This window comes from Dermacentor albipictus, chromosome 2 (genome assembly GCF_038994185.2).
Source record: "Dermacentor albipictus isolate Rhodes 1998 colony chromosome 2, USDA_Dalb.pri_finalv2, whole genome shotgun sequence".
In the NCBI taxonomy this organism is placed as follows: Eukaryota; Metazoa; Arthropoda; class Arachnida; order Ixodida; family Ixodidae; genus Dermacentor; species Dermacentor albipictus.
The window spans coordinates 87,080,015-87,099,488 of NC_091822.1; the positions used below are offsets into that span (position 1 = coordinate 87,080,015).

The following is a 19,474-nucleotide window of genomic DNA, read 5'->3' on the forward strand; positions in this document are numbered from 1 at the left end:
CTGCATGACAGCATTACCCAGCCAAGGCCAGAAAAATCCGGAAGGGTTGGCAAAAAAAATCTCCGCTTTAAAACATCCTCCAAGCTGCGATTCTCGAAATACCTCGGGGCCTCTGTATCGTCAGCTAGTAGGCACGGATATTAGCGGATACAGACGAAAGGAGTTCTCTGGTCTTCTTAGGAAAGTGGTTTTCTTGTGGCACATGTACCGACCAGCAAGCTCCCAGTCGCACTTGTCAATACTGAAGGTCATAGTCTCATTCTGAATTATTCGACATCCTATATAGAAAAGAACGTGTGCGAATATTATTGTGCATACATTGGCAAGTAGTGGAGTCAAGTGGTGGAGTCTTACAACATAACGAAGTATCGAAGGGCACGTGCTATGTAACACCATTTACTGTGCAAGTGCAAGGCAGTGGACGCCGGACATATTACGCATCAGTGCAAGAACCAGCTAGACATAGAGCAAGTTCTATTGATGCACTATCATGCAACAGCAATGAGCACCTGTTTAAATCCGACGGTGAGAAGCTTGGAAAGAGCTTCACGGAAAAGACAGGCTTCTTTCCTAAGGATTCAAGGCATTTCTTATCTCGTCGGCTGATGAGGAACTTCTATTAGTTAAGACGCAAGACAGCGAAAAAGCTCTATTGCAGAAAAAAAGAGGAACAGCAGTTATCCTGCATCTGCACAAAATATGCCGTAGATTGAAGCAAGTCGGGTGATGGTACGGGTTCGAGGTTGTGTTATAAGTCTCATGCAAGGAAGGACGCATTTGTAGAGGCTGACAGACCAATGCCCTAGCGGTCAAATGAACGAAAAATACCGAAATTGCATGAGTCGTGTATCGTATACCGTTCACTTGCGGCCGTTCGGTTATATCGACCAAATGACGCGCCGTATTAACAAACAATTTGAAGAACAAAAACAGATCTAACTAACAAAAGAACCTCTGATATATTCTTGCAATCCAAGGGCTGCGAGTGTAAGCCACGTTTTGAAGAAACAGCTGCACAGATTGGTATCATAATCGCGACATGCGTGAAATCTCTGAGGCTTCTAATATAAGAAGTATGGTAACACTTGCCTGAATGAGCACTCAGTGACTATTCGCGAAAAAAGGTCCGCTGTTTTCAATGTGTGTTCCCATTAGTTTTCAATCATTTAGTCTTTTCTTTTGAATAAACCCTGAAACCCTTTTCTGAACACAGTAAGAAAATGTTTCCGATCTGTAGAAGAGGCTCTTTGGAAAATATGTGCCACATATTATTGAAACGCATGCCTCAGAAAATTTAAAATCTCCTGTCAGAAAAAAACATCGATATAACACTTTCTCTCACTTCCACAAGGTCGTCATTCGGCGTCATCTCAAGCAGCTGGACTCAGCAACAGCTATTCGCTGTTATCATGATTGCTAGAACATCCTCATTAATACTATAATGGCTAACATTGAGTTAAGTAATGAAAACTATATGCGCCTGCGGTATCGAAAAGACAGAAAACTGATTTCGTCTTCTCACTGCCGGTCTACATACGGCAGTTGCGCGTAGCTGAGTTTGCTGTGCGTGGCCTGCGAGCCTGGCATCGGCGTGCTGCGTATACAGCGCAGTCTACCACGGACGCCACGGAGTGCTTTCGCCACCGAAACAGTCAAATTTTTTGGTCTTTTTTGACCCCTCAGTTTCTCCCCCTCTGTAGCTTACAGCACGAAGAGAAACAGAAAGCCCTGCATCGGTGCGAGAACTCCTCTTATACTTGAAGGGTTGAAAAAAGAAAAAGAAAGGCTGCAGCACGAAAGTTTTGAGACAACGTGCTTAACAGCAAAGCCTTTCTACTATTACTTAGAAAAATTATGGCAGAAATCATCTCACGGTGACTATCGATGGTGATGCGATTATCATGAGAGCAGTGTAGCGACACACAGTATTTCTGAAGCGAAGTTTATTTAAGATCTGAAGTGGTCATTCTGAGAATTTCTTTGCGTCGGCTACATGCGACATACTCCCCGTCGTCCCACTTGACCATGACACTGGCTTGCCAAGGCCACGCATGCGCATAGCAGCATGACAATTGTGTGACGCCTACACAGCGACTGCGATTGAATGACGAAGAAGGAATGACGTCGATGGAACGACAAAGGCGATGTGACGGCAGCGGCATGACTATAGGACGATTATTAAATGATGACGATGGCATTACGACAACCATGTGAAGACGACGACATGAAGACAATGCGATGAGGACGAGTGTATGATGACAATGACGTGACGACGGTATAAATGCAACCGAATGACGTAACTAGAATGACAAAGATGGCAGGACCACGAGTTCATGACCAAGACGGTATGAAAACGGATGCAGCGACAGTAGGACGATGACTGAACGACCACGACTGCGTCACTCCAGTGGCGTGACAGCAATTGCATGACGACTGTAAGACGACCGTATTCTGACGACCATCCCATGACGAGAGTGGGACGACAAAGCTGGAGTTCGAGTACTTAGGATCTACTACTTAGGATGAGGGCGTGAAGCCCACGATGCTTCCGTGGCATAGGTGCCCACGGATGTGAGTCATGATTGCGCATGCTTGGACGCTGTGTGACCACAGATATCAGCGCACACATGCAGGAAATGCGTACGGCTGCAGCCGACAGCTGGACGGCAGAATGCTTTGCGCGCTCCCCGTGCAAAGCGTGCTTCGCATATGCATGACCTTGGCGCTAGCATTTATAAACGCCGACAAAGCTTGCACCTGCCGCATAGAACCCGCTTTCAGCCTGGGCGTCGTCACGGGCACTGCGGCTGAGCTTTCGGACTTCCTGCTCTGGTAAGACCGTCACTGGCCCCAAGTAACGCACCTGGAAGTGTCTGTTAGAGACGCCCGACTTCGAGTTTCCCAGTGAGGCTCCAGTGATAGTGGCAAGGATTCATCTCGCTAGCATGATGACTTGAAAGTGGTAGCTGGCTCTGAGGCGGCTCGTAGGTTATGTGCTAGATAGAACCCATAGGCCTGTCTTAGGCGCCAAGCAAAACACAATAGGAAGAAATCGGTCATCGGTGCTACTCGCAAATGACAGTTTGTTGCAACATATCACGCAAGGAACCAGCGAAAATTGTTATTTAGGTAGAACGCGTAGCGAGCGTTCATTCCGACGCTGTCTGTTGCAATGTGTTTCTTGCGAACTGTTGTGTTCCAGAGCGTGTTTCCCAGACACCTGCTTACTTTAGATTTTCATTTGGTCTGGTTGCTTGTGGGATGTTTTCAATGTGCCGTGCTTGCTTGTGCTGCCGAGAATGTCTTGCCGTGCTGCGGCTGTGTAGAGCCATGTGCCGCGAGCGCCAAGACGATGTCGTGCCCCTTTCTGGCATCTTTTATGCGAAGCATATTACGAGAGCTCAACCCAGCTCCTCAGGCGCGGCGGTGTCGCCTTCAATACCACGTGACACCGTGACGTCAAGACAGATGAGAAACGGGGCTCCAACTCGCGCCGTCGCTCGCGGCGTCGCCCCCCGCATCGGACGCGGTGAGCGTCGAGCAACGCAGCGTTCGGCGCGACAACGATTTATTCATGAAGTGCAACGCCGCAGACACCAACACGGACAACACCGCTCCTTAACGCTGTCGCGTTAAAATAAAGGCTAGTATACTTCGCATCCTGGGCGTAACCTTAGCTAAGCCACAGCTATTTTTTTTAATTGATTGAAATAAATAGGATGTGTGTGTGTTGTGACTCGAGGCGTTTCTCGTCAGGTGATCCGGGCAAGCGCCCCTCTGGGATAAAGACTTGGTTCCTTCATGGCGAGAAATAAAGCAGCTCGAGATGTTACAATCATTCCGCAGGCGTCCGCCCCAGCGTCTCTCACAGCCCAAGTCCTGCTTTTAGACCTTAGACTCCGTGAACTTTATGGAGGCCTTCATCACCCGCATTTCTCCGAACATTCCTAATAGCGCACCGAGGAATTCAGCATCAGCTATGCTTAATGATTTCGTCACGTGCTAAAACATATATAAGATCTTTTTCTGTGTTGGTCGTATTATTAGAACGAAAGTTCCGCACAAAGCCCGAAACGTTTATTTTTCGGCTTGGCTAGGTAGTCGAAGTTCTCGTCAACGTGTTTTTACTTGACTGGAAACTTTGCCGCTGAACTATTGGTTTCATCAAGGACACATCACAGCGCACTCTATGAAAGAGACGCCTGCAATTTCTTTGCCGGTCATATTACGTTTTCTTCTTACTGATCGCGTTTTCGTTTTCTGGCGTGCTTACACAGCATAATTTAGAATGATGCAGACAATACGGAACCAAAAGGAGGTATAGAGAGACGGGTGCTTGTTTTCCAAGTAAGTTTCACCAGCTGGGCCACAAGAATACTATGTGAACAGCGTAGTATGCAGTTATAATAAACTTACATCGGTGGCATTACTTTCATGGCCTCTTCAGTTTCTTAATAGACCTGTTCGACGACACCACCTACCAACACTGTGGGCAGATCTGGTTGGTGAACACTTCGACTGCAGTCTGCCAGCAACTGTCGGCCTCTCTTATCTATGCGCTAAATATTATATCTATATAGCCAGTGACAATTACGAATCATCATGAAAACAAAGCTGCATGGCACTTGCGCTCAAGGATAAAAGAAAAAGTAGATGCTTTTGTATCTGAAGTACGAGACTGATTCAACCTGCAGTGGTATTTTGGCAAAGTATCAGGTGCTTTCACTTTTCTAACTTGAGTCCATAATTGATCTGGATCCATGTTTTGCATCAGCCTTCTTTCCTTGATGTCGACCAGTTCCCCTGGCCAAGCTCGTTCCGACCAGTCAGCATGTCTACCAACCAATAATTTTCCTTTAGGCTTTCTCGCGGTAGTGTCAGCAGTATTCCCGTTGCACTTGTGACTAAGAATGTAGTTTCCATCAAGCTCACGAGCAGACGAGCTGTGCAGAAGGAACTAAAAGGTAATGTCCAACTACTTCCAAACGACCACTGACGTCCGATTGCTAGGATGGAGAAGTACAGTGTTTAGCTCACCGAACGAGAGTAGTTCTGAAGATCTACTGAAATGCGCATAAATACGCTTCCATACCGGTGAGAGCTTTTACGTGCCTCACCTTGAGTGCACTAAAAGCCTTGTACGGGGCGCAGATTCCGACTTAAGTCCTGTTGAAACCCTACACAAGCTCTCCACAGCTGAGGTCATCGCTATTTCCGGCTGCAGTTGCGTTATAATTCATTTGAGCGTTCTTGCTGAATCAATCACTTATGCATTTGTGGGCACTAGATATCCATCAGAACTAAAGGTGCGGCCCATTGTCCTTCGTGTGGAACCACATAAGTAGCGTCCACTGCAATGTCGCAATTTTTGGAGATCGTGGCATAGCCCAGGAGGACGTAAATGGAATTTAAGGTTTAATTACCTGAGGAGAAACTTAGTGCATCAAAGATAGTGCCTTTGGGTACCCTCGTGTTAAGCGTTCAACACTTCAGACATCAATATTAACCTTCCTTAAGCAACCGACTTCTGCTGTAGAAAATACAATGACTAAAGCTATGAATAAATTGATATCCGGCCTATCTGAGAGTTTGACGCCAACCATTTCCAATCAGATGATACAAATCCTACAGATCCCTACAGCACCGCTGCAATCACTAGCATCTGGTGCCGCCACTCAAATGCCTAATCACGTGGTAGAGACGGCTTCTACACATATAGACCAGTCAACGAGCATATACTTCACTAGTGGGATCAGGCCAGCATCAATCCTCCCATTCAAGCTCCTGTAGTGTCACAGATATAGAACTTGATGTTATAGCTCCCATATGCGTGGGATCCACAATTTCTATGGCTATGAAGACAAAATGAAAAAAAGAATAGTCAGCGATCGCCTGTGCTTAAAGAAAGAACCTGAAGTGGGTACTTGCCTCATTCACCTGTCTTCAACACCGTCGGACAGTTGAAAGTGTTGCAGTGAAGCAATCACTTTATTTTCTCCCTTTCCACAGATTGGCATGCCTATCTAGTTGACATAGCCCAGACATTATATTTCTTACGAAAGTTTGCTCACAGATAGAGAAAGAAGAAACTTTATTAATGAATAGTGTGGCAGTTTTGTTGTGGTGGCCTCAGGTGGCGGCTCGAAGTCCTTGGACTCGGGCGGCATCTTTGGCTCGCCGGACGGCCCAGAGCTGGTCTGCCAACTCTGAACTTTTGAGAGCCGCCTCCCAGCGGCGGCGACGCCGATGGAGAAGGCCCCCGGCGGCCCCCGCAGCAGCGGCGGCGTCGGGAAGAAGCGAGCTCGAGGCTTCCCGTACTGTGGTAACGGCCGCGATTACGGACGCGTCGCGAACGGATGTGATCCCATTACCGTGGTTGCCGGCACATTCCCAGAACATGTGTCGCAGCGTTGCTCGCTGTCCGCAAGCTTTACAGGCATCTGTTGGATATAAACCCGGGTAGCAGTGATGTAGGGCCACGGGGCTAGAGTAGGTGCGTCTGGAGCAAGCGTAAAGTCACAGCCTCATTTCTGTTTAACTTGTGTGGTGGCGGGAATGTGCGTCTTTAGAGTCTGTAGTGTTGGGTGAGGTCTCTGAACGTTGTCAAGCGATCACTCCACGCCCATTGTGATTCTTGTTGCCGCATTTCTGTTGTAGTGTTCCGATCAGGCAGATGCGATGCCCCGCTCTGGGGGGCGGGGGCGGCGGCCACATAATCTGCAGCGGCTCGGCGTGTGAGAGCTCCAGCCGTGGCGTGGGCCTCGTCGTTGCCTGCTCACACATAAAAAGAATTTTTGTTTGATATGCTTTCGGTCTCTCGAACTAGATCACCAGTCACGAGGCGGTGGCAGAGTGGCACTTCTTTCAATCTCGATAAGGCAAGGATTGCTTCTCATATCGTCGTTTCCGAAGGCGAAATTTTGGCATTATGTTTCTGCATTTCGAGGCATCATTCATTTTCAATTATACATGCTTATATCTCCACCGGTGTGCAAGTTACACTTCACCTTGATAGTGCAGTGGCTGCTTGTAGAAGGCAAATTTTCCTTGCAGGGAGCTGGAATTCGCACACCTGTTGTCTGTAGAAAGACGTTTTTTGGTATGCGACAATGGGAATGCAGTAATGACATTATTATTTGAGGTAGGAATGCAGGATATGTAACATTTGCTCGAGTTCAGTCTCGTTCAGTGCTAAATTTAACGCTCTCTAGCGCTAGGCTGATTGTTTCGTCGTGGTTCGCAGTTGACTCCGCAACCAACAGTGACAATCTTTCTTTGTCTTTCGCAATTACTTGCCCAATAACATCCTTAGATTGCCAAGCATGCACATTTCTGAACAACACAGAATTTCAGACGTGCCTGCGTTCAGCCGTTTACAAAACTTGCTACTGTCATACTGAGCAGCTGTAGAGGGCTCTGGGAAGAAAACTGAATATGTCATTCCATCGGCTAAAAGCACCGCTTGTCGCTGGTTGAATGACGAGCGTACGCGTGAGTATAGGAATGTGCGCTTCTGTAGAAGAGATTGCCAAAAGTTCAGAAAACCACTGTGCAGCTTGTCTTCCTGCTACCCATTTTGCATTAGATCCTTCAGATGGCTTCCCGCTGATTTTATTATTTGAATTAAATGAAATGCTAATGTACTTGCCGAATGCAGCCTGGTCCTGAAGGAGTACCAAATGCCATGTTAAACATGTTGCTACAGTAATGGGCTACCGTTTTATGACTTGATAAGGTTTTCAATTAAACTGCACGAATTCCCTTACAGTGACAGCTTGCCAAAGTAATAATGTTAGCTAAGATACGAAAAGAAGGGCTTGCTTTGGAGAACATAAAAACCAATTGCGCTTATCTCAAACATAGTAAAATTTAGTCAGAGGATTCTTCGCTTGCACATCGTAAAATGTGTTACTGATATTTCAATTTTTATTCCCTACCAAATTGGTATTTCTGGTCCGCCAGCACCATCTGGCATGTCCATGTTGATTTGTAGAGCGGCGCACAACTCGTTTGGAGTCATCATCAATAGGCTGCATTAGCGACTTTCGATATGAAATCATAGTACATCCTGTAACACGCTGTTTTCATGAATCGGCTGAGCTCCTGTGGTTTTGTGAAGCGTGTAGTTGCGTGGGTTTACTCATTCCTCAGGTAAAGATAATTCTATTGCTATGAAAGCAGCTTCTCTTCTATGTACAAACAAACCAGAGGAGTACTGCAAGGTTCAGTCATTTCCCTGGTGCTTTCTGTTATTTTGGAGAGCTGAATTCCCTGCATTGAAGAAGTAATTACTCATGTTTATGCTGACCACATTGCAATTTTCGCATCTGAAAAGGAAATCCACCTCTTAATTAACCATTGCAAAGTTACATTTCTGCAGCGGTGGCTGGATAACAACAATTTTTCACTCAATTCCAGGAAATGTGCAATTCTCGTTTTGCCGTTACGCGACTTAGTACCTATCTCATTGTGTCCCCATCTTCACGACATAGCACAAGTATAGAGTATATTAAATACGCTGGGGTGATTGAGACGCCTCTCTTAACTGGTGCCCACGCATAGCTTATGTTAGTGGCAAATGTACTCCTGCAATTGGCATTTTGCGTAGGCTGAGTAATCGCCGAATGGGAGTGAACAGAGACACATTCCTAATAATATATCGTACGTAAATTCCTCCCGTATTAGAACACGATTACACTGTGTTCTCTGGACTTCCAGCCCAAATGACGAGCCCCCTGATCATCTTAGAATGAGAAGCATTGCGCTTGTGTCTCGGCCTTCCTAACATTGTTGCGAATGTTGATGTTCATCTAGAATTGTAAGTTCCTTTTGTTTCGTGCTTGTTCAACCTTTTGACAGTGCAGACATTGTCCGGAAATGAAGAGCGACTGTTACGACGTTCTCGAATGGGCTTTATTACCAAGCCTGTGGTACTTTTTAGTGCTAACTGGCCGCTGTTACCTACTCTAAAAACTACATTCCTTCAACAATTACTTGATCCCTTGAGCGTCCGCAAATTGCGATGTACTCCTACTCCCAAGAGCTCTGCTGCTATTTCTATTCGTCTCGGTGACATTTTTTCTAATAATTAAAAATTAATTCCTGATCCTATTCATGACGGTACAATGCGAGATCATCTGCAGAGCCTTCAAGCGAAAATCGCCGTTGCGACAGATGCTTCTCAGTGTGAAGAAAAGTCAGGTGTTGCTATATTTTACCCTATTCCTGACTGGACGTCTTCTCTTTGGCTGCTAGATTTTATACCTATCTTTCTGGCTGAATTCATGGCAGTGATGCTCACTGTACGGAAATTAGGTACATTCATTATATCAGCCGTGATGGTCACTGATTCCTCATTTTTGTGTACATTCCTTACTCTTCTTGTAACTCACGTTATGATGGTTCAAAACATTGGTAGATGGATACCTAAGTGCCCATTTAATTTGCGTATCTAGCCATAAAGGACTACTGATAAATTACAGATTCTTTAGGCAAGGCGGCCGGATTCTCCCTTTTAGTCTTTTGCCTGCCTATGTCACTGCAACTAGGTTTTGTAGGAGTGTCATTGTGAAGGCATTGTCAGGCTCGGCAATCACTAAAGCTGCAAATTACTGACATCTTCTAAGCCCCTGGCACAGAGATATTTTGTCAAACACGAAAACAAATAGCATCCATCACGAGGCTCCACTGCCGCATACCTATATTGAGCAGCTATTCAAACACGCCTGAACTGGTTTCCCTACCATTGTGCTCATGTTGTGGTGAAGCGGAGACGGACGATTACGTTGTATCACGTACACGTTTTTCTGCAATCAGAAAAATATTACTGCCAACACCGCTTCACCCTACCGAATTCAGCCACAGTAATGTGTGCTTGTCGGTCCAGAATTACCTCATTCAATATAACCTATTACCATATTAGACGGATCATACCGCTTCCCCCCCCTCCCCAACAAGCACACGCACGCACACATTATAAAGTCAGGCCATTCTTTGCAAACAGTCCTAAACATTTACCATCGTGGTTGGGTGGTGCTGTCTTGCAGGAATGCTGATACGTACTATCGTGAGCAATATGAGTGGAAACACGCAAAGGCGTGGCAAATACCCTTCGAACGGAGTCAGAGCGATACGCGGATGGCACTGTCGAAAACGGAGGAGCAAGGGGGACGCTCTTCCGCTAACTGTTGACACTCCCACCCCGCTTGCGTTTGTAGAAAACGGCAGCTTACGGCATTACGTGACGTAAGGTATTACGGCGTAAGGTATTTTCACATATACCCTCAGAGGACCTGATGTTTATCTTATGGGGCACACCGCGTCACGAGTTCCAGATAGACGGACAGATTTGCCAGGGAAGTAGCTCTCGAATGTTTACGTTTCAAAAGGGCGCTGCTATTGGCCACGCTTCGGTGCGGAATGCTATCAATAACCGCAATATCAAACATTTTTATCAATGTGCGCTGGCGAAGCGAAGTTCCGCACTTTGTATTAGAGACGCCTGGGGGGAGTGCCAACTATTATTAAACATCCGACGGCGGCCGTCACGTATCGCCCATAGCAGTGTTCCAGGCTATCTGACACGCGCTCCAGTGTTCCCGCTCATATTGCTCACGATAGTACGGTAGCATTACTATCCTTACTAGCCTTAATTGTGTCATGGCTCCTGGACTTTTTTCCCACGCAATTGCTCAGTGATTCGCCCATAGACACCTAAATATTCTATCTTGCAATATATATATGCGTCAGCAAGGGCACAATTCCTTTAAAAATCAATCTTTTCGATGAGTACGCTTTTAGGATTTGGGGCTTGAGAAATATGCAATTCCATCTCTCGTCGAGTCAAGCGCAGTTTACTGTGGCACTATTTCAAGGATCGGTCCATTCTAGTCGGCGGGCCGACCCTGCATGCAGTGCCATAGCAAAGCGGGCCAACCTCGGAGGCCGCATAATGCACGGCCACGTAAGTCCCTTAGTTGGGGGTCTACGCGTTTTATCGCCTTCGCTGGCAGGCAGGTAATCGCTAGGGTGCGAAATTCCGTGCAGAATACATCCAACTGCTTGACATAGATTTAATCTCTCTGCGAAAGCTTCGATTTTAATACCCCAACATGTAAAATAGATCTGCATAATTTATTTCTTAATTCGTTGTTTTGTGTTGACTGTGGATTTATATATTTACCTTTTTTCCGCACATTAGAATTTTCCTTTCTAAGTCTCAACTTCCAAATATCTAAATGTCCTGCTTTCATCCGGTCATATTAACCCCTCAATTTGTGGCCAATCCCCCACTGCAGGCATGCGCCACGAGTCCCGACCACTGGGTGAATAACAACAATTTTCCACGCAGTGTCCGTGCTTGATGTCCTGTAAAACATAAATGGACAGAAATTGGGGCATAGCCGGGGCCGCCTGCTTCACCGCCTTCTTTATGGCGGTGATGATGATGAACTCCGGGTTCTTCTATGTCTCCTTCATTGAAGAATTTGGAGTTGACAGAGAGGCAGCCTCGTAGCCCACTGGCATCCTCTCATGCGTGTCACACTCGTCAGGTGAGTGGTGCCACTGTTTCATTAGTCCCGTACAGCGCCCTTTTACTCATTTCCGGTCACTTCATATTTGTTGCAGTCTCCTAGTGGGTTGCATCAAACATTGATGAAAGCTATATGTGAAGGTTTTATAAAAAAAAAATCGCGCGATAAGCCTTAAATTTGGCAGAACGCACATCACAATGCCCGTCTACGTTAACGCGATTAGCGTTCAAGCAAGGAGTGCAGCGAGCTACTGTACTGTGGAACGCACCTTTATTTACAACACTTAGTTGTTGTTCACTAGCTGCGACAATACGAGAAGTTCGGCAGCTGAAGAGCCCGCTGTGCCAAAATTATAACTAAACAAACACACACACCTAAACACACTGCACGATAGCAAAGTGTAAATAGAAAATGAAACTGAAATAATGAAAAGCTCTCACAGCTGCACAGAATGAAGCGCCCCAAATGCGCTCTATAAATATACAAAGGACTTGATATCAACTGCAAACCTACGCATGCATAAATCAGATTCTCCGTATAATATGTGCTTGATGCGTATAAACTCGGCATATATCTAATGCAGATTCATCAGTTCAATGAAAAGCGTACAAGTCTGTGACAGGAAAAAATTGTGATGCTATTACAATCAGCTAAAATAAGGAAAAGCACATCGAATAAATAAAATGCCATTGGTACGACAAAATCATCATGGCGTTGTCGGGAAGCATAATTTACGTCACTCAAGTAGCACTATTCACAAGGAACTAGTGAGATCATGCGCACTAGGAAATCGCTCAACGCTCTAACAGTTTCTGAAAGTCGTGTCATGGGCAAAGAAGGCTGATGTTACCTCTGACGTGGATAAGCAAATCAAAGACACTGACTTCGAGAGGGTTTTGAACTATACTGCACAAATAATGGACATTCACAGCTTCTGTCAGTTTCGGTGTGTAAAACTAGGCTTTGACTCTGAAGCCTTACCTGATTACGTAAAGGTTGGACAGTAGACAGTTTTAGTTACACGTACGTAGAGGCTTTGCGTACGTAGAGCTTCTACGTGTGAGCAGTCCGCATGCGTAGAACGTAGCGGGCGCGCGCGCGTCTCACGGACGCACGTGAGATTCAATTCTTTGCGTGCGTTTCTTGCGCACGTAGACAGCTTCGCGAGGGAGTTCCGCGAGATCACGAACAAGCGATAGCGGGCCGCGCGCGCGGAGACGGCTCGCATCGAAACACGGCGACAGGATTGAATTGGCTACCGCCGTGTTCACATTTCCCGATAGAATGAGCTACGGGGTCCCTTTTGGCGTGCGTCGCGTACGTGTAACTAAAAGCGTTTCAGATGGTGTGCACGTAAGGTACGTAGGCTTTTCACGTTTGCGTACGTGAAGCCTCTACGTACGTGTAACTAAAACTGTCTATTAAGACATCGCATGTGTTCTTACGGCGCAAAATTGGTGCAATGCCGCAAATATTTGAATGTAGAATACCTGAGCGCGGTTTGCAAGGGCGATGTAACATGCGATTGGTATGGAGGGTGTCCTCAAAAGCACAGATGCAATGCAATAGACCTAAAATGTACAAACTGCGCCAGTCTGCACGAATCGACATCAAAAGACTGCCACAAAATTAGGACGAAACATGTGTGCTCCGAAAGAGGCTGCGGGCAACTTCACTCAAAGGCTGGCTGCTACACGAACACGCCGCCGAAGACGCCGGTCGCGACGCGGACGGCAGCAAGACGAGAGTATTCCCTTAAACAGATGGACCATCGACCGCTTGCCGAACTCCTCGCTTGCCAGGTTTTCTTCTGCCATCAAGGTGCGAGCCCCAGATACCTTCTTCGGTAGCAGTAGGTGGAACTGAGGCGCTACTTAGACTCCACGTTCCCACCCACCGAATCTGACAAAGAATGGCCATCGCTGCCACCCAAACAGTAAGGCACGAACGCGTCGGGTTATGCTTATGCAAAAGTGGTTGAGTCTGATAGGCAAGAAAATGAAAACAAAGAGACTACCTCCTAACTGCGATGCGCTCACTCCTCTGCGGGCTACAGGTGCCGTTTGCTAAGACCATGCTACATGTTCTGGATCGTTTGGAAACGCTCCTACTGGCTCTACAATAAGGCTTCATGGCAATATCCTTTGAAAACCAAATATACGATGATGAACAATGATACCGTGGAATTCCAGAGGCCTCTGAGGCCGCCTCGCAGACTTTCGGCAAAGGATGGTTGAGTACCACGGGTAGAAGTCGCTAAGCTGCGCTGTTTGTGCGCAACTGCTTAGGCAAGAAGTCCTTACGCTGAGACAAGGGTGCAACCGAAATGGCTGTGCTTTTCAATTACGGCGTCCTTCGAGAGCGAAGAGCAAGCAAAGCTTAGAATAAATGAAAAAAAAAATGATAGAATTAAGTGCGTTCAACTCACGGCATGATCGCACATCATGCATATGTGGCTGAGGCTATAGTCTGACGGCAAATCACTGCACACCCCCATGCACCAGCTTCCTTTTCAGGGAGTCTGATACTGCGCCGGCAAGCGCTACCGCGCTCGCCCGTTCACCGCACCGCCATCAAAATAATTGCAGTGAATCTGTTGCGCATTCTTCTCACACGCCTGCGAAATACAGGATTGATGGACACTTGGTGACATATCTGGCGCATAAGGAGACGCTTAGTCGAAGCAGTTGAGCGAGGCAACCGCGCCACACTTCGCTCCTTTTGCAATGTGCCGCACGAGACAGATTGTCCTCGCCAGCCAAAATGTCGTGAAATGAAAACGCGCATAAAGCTGCGCTCAAAATTTGTATTAGGGAGTATCGTAATATCGGTGAATTCTTTTGCATTTATTTTTTTTATACGTTAATTTCTTGACAGCGATTTGTCCTACCTGACGGACGGGTTTCCTCGTTGGATAGGCATAGAAATTCTTACGCAATTAATACATTTACAGATTTTCTACTATTTACGTCACAGTGGCATATACCTATCCTAGGGCATGGCCAAGAATGAAGACACACCCAGCGACGAAAGAAAAGGGAAGGTTAATTATAGGAAATTTATTGAACGTATGAAAAGCCATGACGCTGCTGCCATTAAAGAGTAACTCCGGCAACTTTTCGACTTCGTCAGGATAATGACAGTTTGATGTCCCTGAGACTCACCTGTCACTCGTTAGGCAGTAAAATTTCTCCCCGAATGAGAACGTAATTTCAAATGTGCAAAAAAGGGCAGAAATAAAACCGACACCTGCCCGAACAGTCGAGAGAACGCCTTCGTGTGACGTTATATCTGGCACGCGAGCGCGGCATGCGCTTGAAGGGCGACTCCGTCAATTTTTCGATGTCCAATCACCTTAACCAAAATTTTTAATATACGTTCTCTTTCGCACTCTGATTATCAGTGCGAAACGATACGAGCGCAAGTCATATAATTTCTCTGAAAAATGGCTTTTAATGATCGGTTGCGTGTTCCCGGCTCATGCCCACGAATGTATGACTGTTTACAGACCACACTGTGTCTGCGACGTCATAAACTACACCGCCACTTTGCCCAGAAACGACGAAGCTTGCTCCTCTTTCTACGAGACAATGGCTGACAATCATCATATTGACAGACGTGATAACCAGTGATTCTCTTCCTGGTGCCGCAGCAGAACGTGTTCAGTTCGAGCACCTTATAGATGCCTCGAGCAGCGGCGGCCGGTCAAACGCAAACGGTGATCCTTCAGCGCTCATATAGTCGCTAAAATCGCTGCTGCTTAGTTCAAAAAAGCTGAAAAAGCCCCCCGTGTCGTCAGCGATGGTGTCCGCTTCGCTGTTTTCGCTTTAGCACCACGTGTAGAGCGTGTTCACATTACGGCAGTGTAGGACTTGACGTCGTCGACTTATCGTGACTTAACACGAAGTAACCACCCGTTTCGGTACTTCCTTTATTGGTGGTTTAAGGTTATTGATGGGTTTCTAAGCAAACTGAACCACCTAACTAGCGAAAGAACTGTCAGTGCCATTTGAAGATGACAAAGACCTAACATGCTTAAAAACACATCGGAGTTGCCCATTTAAGGCAAATCGACTGCGCCGGCGCGGAGAACGAAAGCAGCGAAAAGCAGACACTCACGTGGCTCGTGACCGCGCCGGACAGTAAGAACAATGTCTTTGGGTAACAGTGTCAAGAGGTACCAGCACTTCGGAGCTGTAAGACAGTGGCAGCTGAGACTTCAAAGAATTCAGTGGCCACGAATCATTCTTCGCATTTGACTCGCCGCGACGACAGTCACTAGCTAACGCCGGTCGCCGAACGCAGCCCATGGTGCTCTAAGATGAAGACCAATGATAGCCCTAGCCACTGATCTAATTATCACTTGCTCCTTGCTGTTCTAGGTGTGTTGCCCCTTCTCAAGCAAGCATTTAGTATGCTTGCTATATGATGCCTTTGAGCACTGATTGCACATTTGTATGTCAGTTTATGGAGAGCACAATGTCTCACGAACAGCGCTGGTGACAGGTACAAGCACCAACTGGTACGTTTGTTTAGATGGACTAGTGCACAGACCACTCGTAATTCGCGCAGAATATTATGCAAACTACGCCTCGGTACGTCGAAATATTCTCAGAGCATAGTAAAACAAGAAGATTTTGTGCACATAGGCACCATCGATTCGTTATGGGTTGCGCTCGTAGGAGCAACTGGACAGCTCGGACAACAGCGAACGGGAAACCGTATACAGCATATGCGCTGTAATGCTGACTATTTCTCATATTTCGTACTCTTTTCATGCACACAATTCACGTGTTCCATCAATCGGACATAGATTAAAACATTGCGCGTATAATCGCTCATTTAAAGAAAGCACGTTTAATTTACGGAAGCACCGGCGAGCGTGGTTGACAGCCGTGGATAATGGCAACGTACTGATGTTGATAGTGCACCATGACGCCGCTTCTAGCGTTTTGAGCGTGCGCTACACAAAATTAAGAACGGTTGATTTCAAATCCTCTTGGACAAAACTGAATTGCAAAAAGAGTTTTCTTCGTCCTCATGGCTTCAGTTTAAGGTCAGGTGGGCCGGCAGAAGAAGCACTAACTCGGCGACGACTGTCCTATGTCCAACCTTGGCTGAACGCGATCGACACTGGTTCAAACTTTCTGGCAGCTCGCGAAGGCCGAAGTTCGTGCATCCAAGAACGCAAAACCCCTAAACGCCCATATTTTTTCATTCCCCCTGGAACGTAACTTCTTGCGACAGGAAATTTTCGTGCCAGAGACTAGCTCACGAACGTCGATAACGCGACGCCTTCGTCTCGGTTGTCTGTCAATAATTTCCACCATGCTCTGCATATTCCACAATTTACGTCTTAACAAAACCTGGTCAGTAACTGAGACGGAGGCAAAGCAGGTAACTCGAGAACATTATTGCAATTTATTTGCGAAAACTATGCACATCTCTCAAGTCTGTCGTTATGGAAAAATGACGGAAGTGCGCAAAGGTACGTACCCAGCTAATTCCATTGATACCGTTAGGAGCTCAGTCTAGCGGAGGCAAGGAATACACGTTTTCACAGGTTTAGAACGTAAAGTCAAGCGTCTTTATTCGACAGTAAAAGCAGGTTTGCCAAGTGGCTGTGGTGACGCTGTAGGCGGGCTACCACTTCTATTCTAAGAAAGATCAGCTGGCAATGACCCTCACCGCAAGGCAAGGGGAGGGAGGAGAACTAGATTGCTACGAAGCAGGGACAATAAAGTGACGGACGGTCACTACAAGGACTCACCCCCCCTCCCCCCCTCTTAGAATTTCGGAGGCTTAGGTGCACATGGCGAAGGGAAGGAAGAGTTAATGTTCAAGATAGGCTGCTTTCGCGCGGTTGCACGACACTGTCTCTCGTTTGCCGCGAATGTCAATTTTCAAAGCTTTCTTTCAACGTGAAACCACAGGAACGGGAGTAGCGTCGCAGAAAGACGTGCGTGACAGTGTCCATCACCGGGAAACTAAACACAGCCGGCCCGCGTGCGATACGTGGGGCTGTAGGACGAAGCTGGTCGAGCCAGGAATGTAGCATCTCTAAGAGCCGCATGGCCGCTGGCGAAGCGTATTGATGGGTGCCGAAAAAGTGGCCTGGAACGCGGTTTGCTAAGCCATGGACTATCTCGGCTGCACTGACTCCATCCTTGATTGTTGTTTGCAGCCCCAGTCGTACTAAAGGTAGCCTTTGAACCGAGTGCTGTCCGTCGAGCGCGGCGGTCAATAACGCCTTCAGTTGTCGGTGGAGACGCTCGTCCATGCCGTTACTCTGTGGGCGGTGAGCCGTGGTGTTATGAAAGCGCGTACCCAGCGGTCTCGCCAGAGAAGAAAAAAAGTGAGCTTTGGGATTGATGGCCTCGGTCAGTAGTTATGCGCAAAGGGCAACCGTACCGCGACACTGACATAGCAACAAATGCTTAGGCCACTGTTTCGGCCGTGATGTCTTGTAGAGGCGTCGCCTCAGGCTATCTTGCGTACCATTCTACAAACGTGAAAAGGTACCTGAACTCTTGGCAGGGCGGAAGAAATCTCACCAGGTCTGAATGTACGTGATCGAAACGGCGCTGGTGATCGAAAAAGCGGCTCCGCTCAATGCGTGTGCCGGGTCGCTTTTACTGCTTCCACGGCTTGGCATGATTGCCAGCTTCTTGCCCAGCTTCAAACATCTTTGGTGATCCCTGGCCAGACGGAGCTGTCTGTGATAAGCTTCTGTGTTGCTTTGATGCCAGGATGACTTAACCCGTGTGGTGAACCTAATATTGTGCGCTCAAACTGATGGAGGATGAGGAGGATGAAAAGGAAGGAAGAAAAGGTAGGGAGGTCTACCAGACGCACGTCCGGTTTGCTACCCTACACAGGGGAAGGGGTTTAAGGGAAGAAAAAAAGGAGGGAGAAGTAGGTACTATGGTTGTTAGTACATGTGGATGTCCATGAATGCACGCCTATAACCGATCACTTAGGCCAGTCGCTTTCATGAAACGTAGCAGTACCCGCGTCGCTTTGTAAGTCTGTGACGCATGGGCCCATGGTCCGGGAACCTTAGTGTCTTAAAATGGTCTGTTATCTAATCGCAGGGTGTCTACCAAGTTGAGATTCCCAAATTCCCAGATTCTTACAGGTTTTCCCTGAGCACCTTTGCAAAATTGCCTGAATGAGCAAGAATTTTGTTTTATGTCAAGACAGGCTGATACCATGTTGCCCGATGCTGTCACTCTCTTGTAAGCGTGTTGAAACAAAAAATGACTTAATCCAATTTGAACAGTAAGGAGTAACATCTATTGTATTTAAAAAGAAAACAGAAAGAAGGTGTTAGTAAAATGCACAGCGAAAAAAATGCTCAAACCCATTTCAAATTGAGTCGAACATTTTCAAATACGAATGAAAAGGAGATGCATACATAAGTAAATATTTTTTAATATGAGCTATTTCTATCAATTGATAGCAAGCTCATCGGTATGACACCTGAACTTTGTCACAACTAAGAGTCTCTCTCAGCAGCTGGGAAGTCAAGCTCAACTGTCCTTACATACTCTCCGTCCGTACCCAAGGTCAGTGTTGGGTTTCACTGCTTTAAAAAGTTTATTTTGCTTTGGATGAGGCACACCTGCATCTCGGCGTCAGCCAACACTTTGTTTCTTGAGCTCAAGCTAATTCAAAGCGGCGGCACGCTTCCTTTCCCGCTAATTCCTTAGTGCGTCGGTCCTTTTTGTTCTCATCCTCCTTCTGCCACGCTTTCACCCCATGGATCATTTGAAGCATCCTCTTGGTCAGTTGTAGAGTCAACGGCCAATCTTTCGGACTCCCTAGGGCCCGCAAAAACATCCGAAAAATCTGGCAGTCCCAAAAAATGAATGCATGTCTTATATGCCCTTAAGAGCTAAAATTGCCACTGGCGCGTCCGAAAAACATTTTAAGGAGGT

General features: G+C 46.7%; 1 protein-coding gene across 3 annotated transcripts in view; it reads left to right on the plus strand.

Annotated features, from left to right (window-relative positions):
- Positions 1–2,696: 2,696 nt before the first annotated feature.
- The window catches only part of LOC135900998 (monocarboxylate transporter 9-like), a 38,333-nt gene continuing 21,555 nt past the window's right edge, over positions 2,697–19,474 (plus strand). For 2 of the 3 annotated variants that reach the window (XM_065430628.1, XM_065430626.1), the window contains exon 1: positions 2,697–2,832. The gene's annotated coding sequence lies outside the window, so the exon portion shown is untranslated. Of the gene's footprint in view, positions 2,833–11,350; positions 11,553–19,474 lie in introns of all 3 variants that reach the window. The other variant, XM_065430627.1, reaches the window with a different exon arrangement.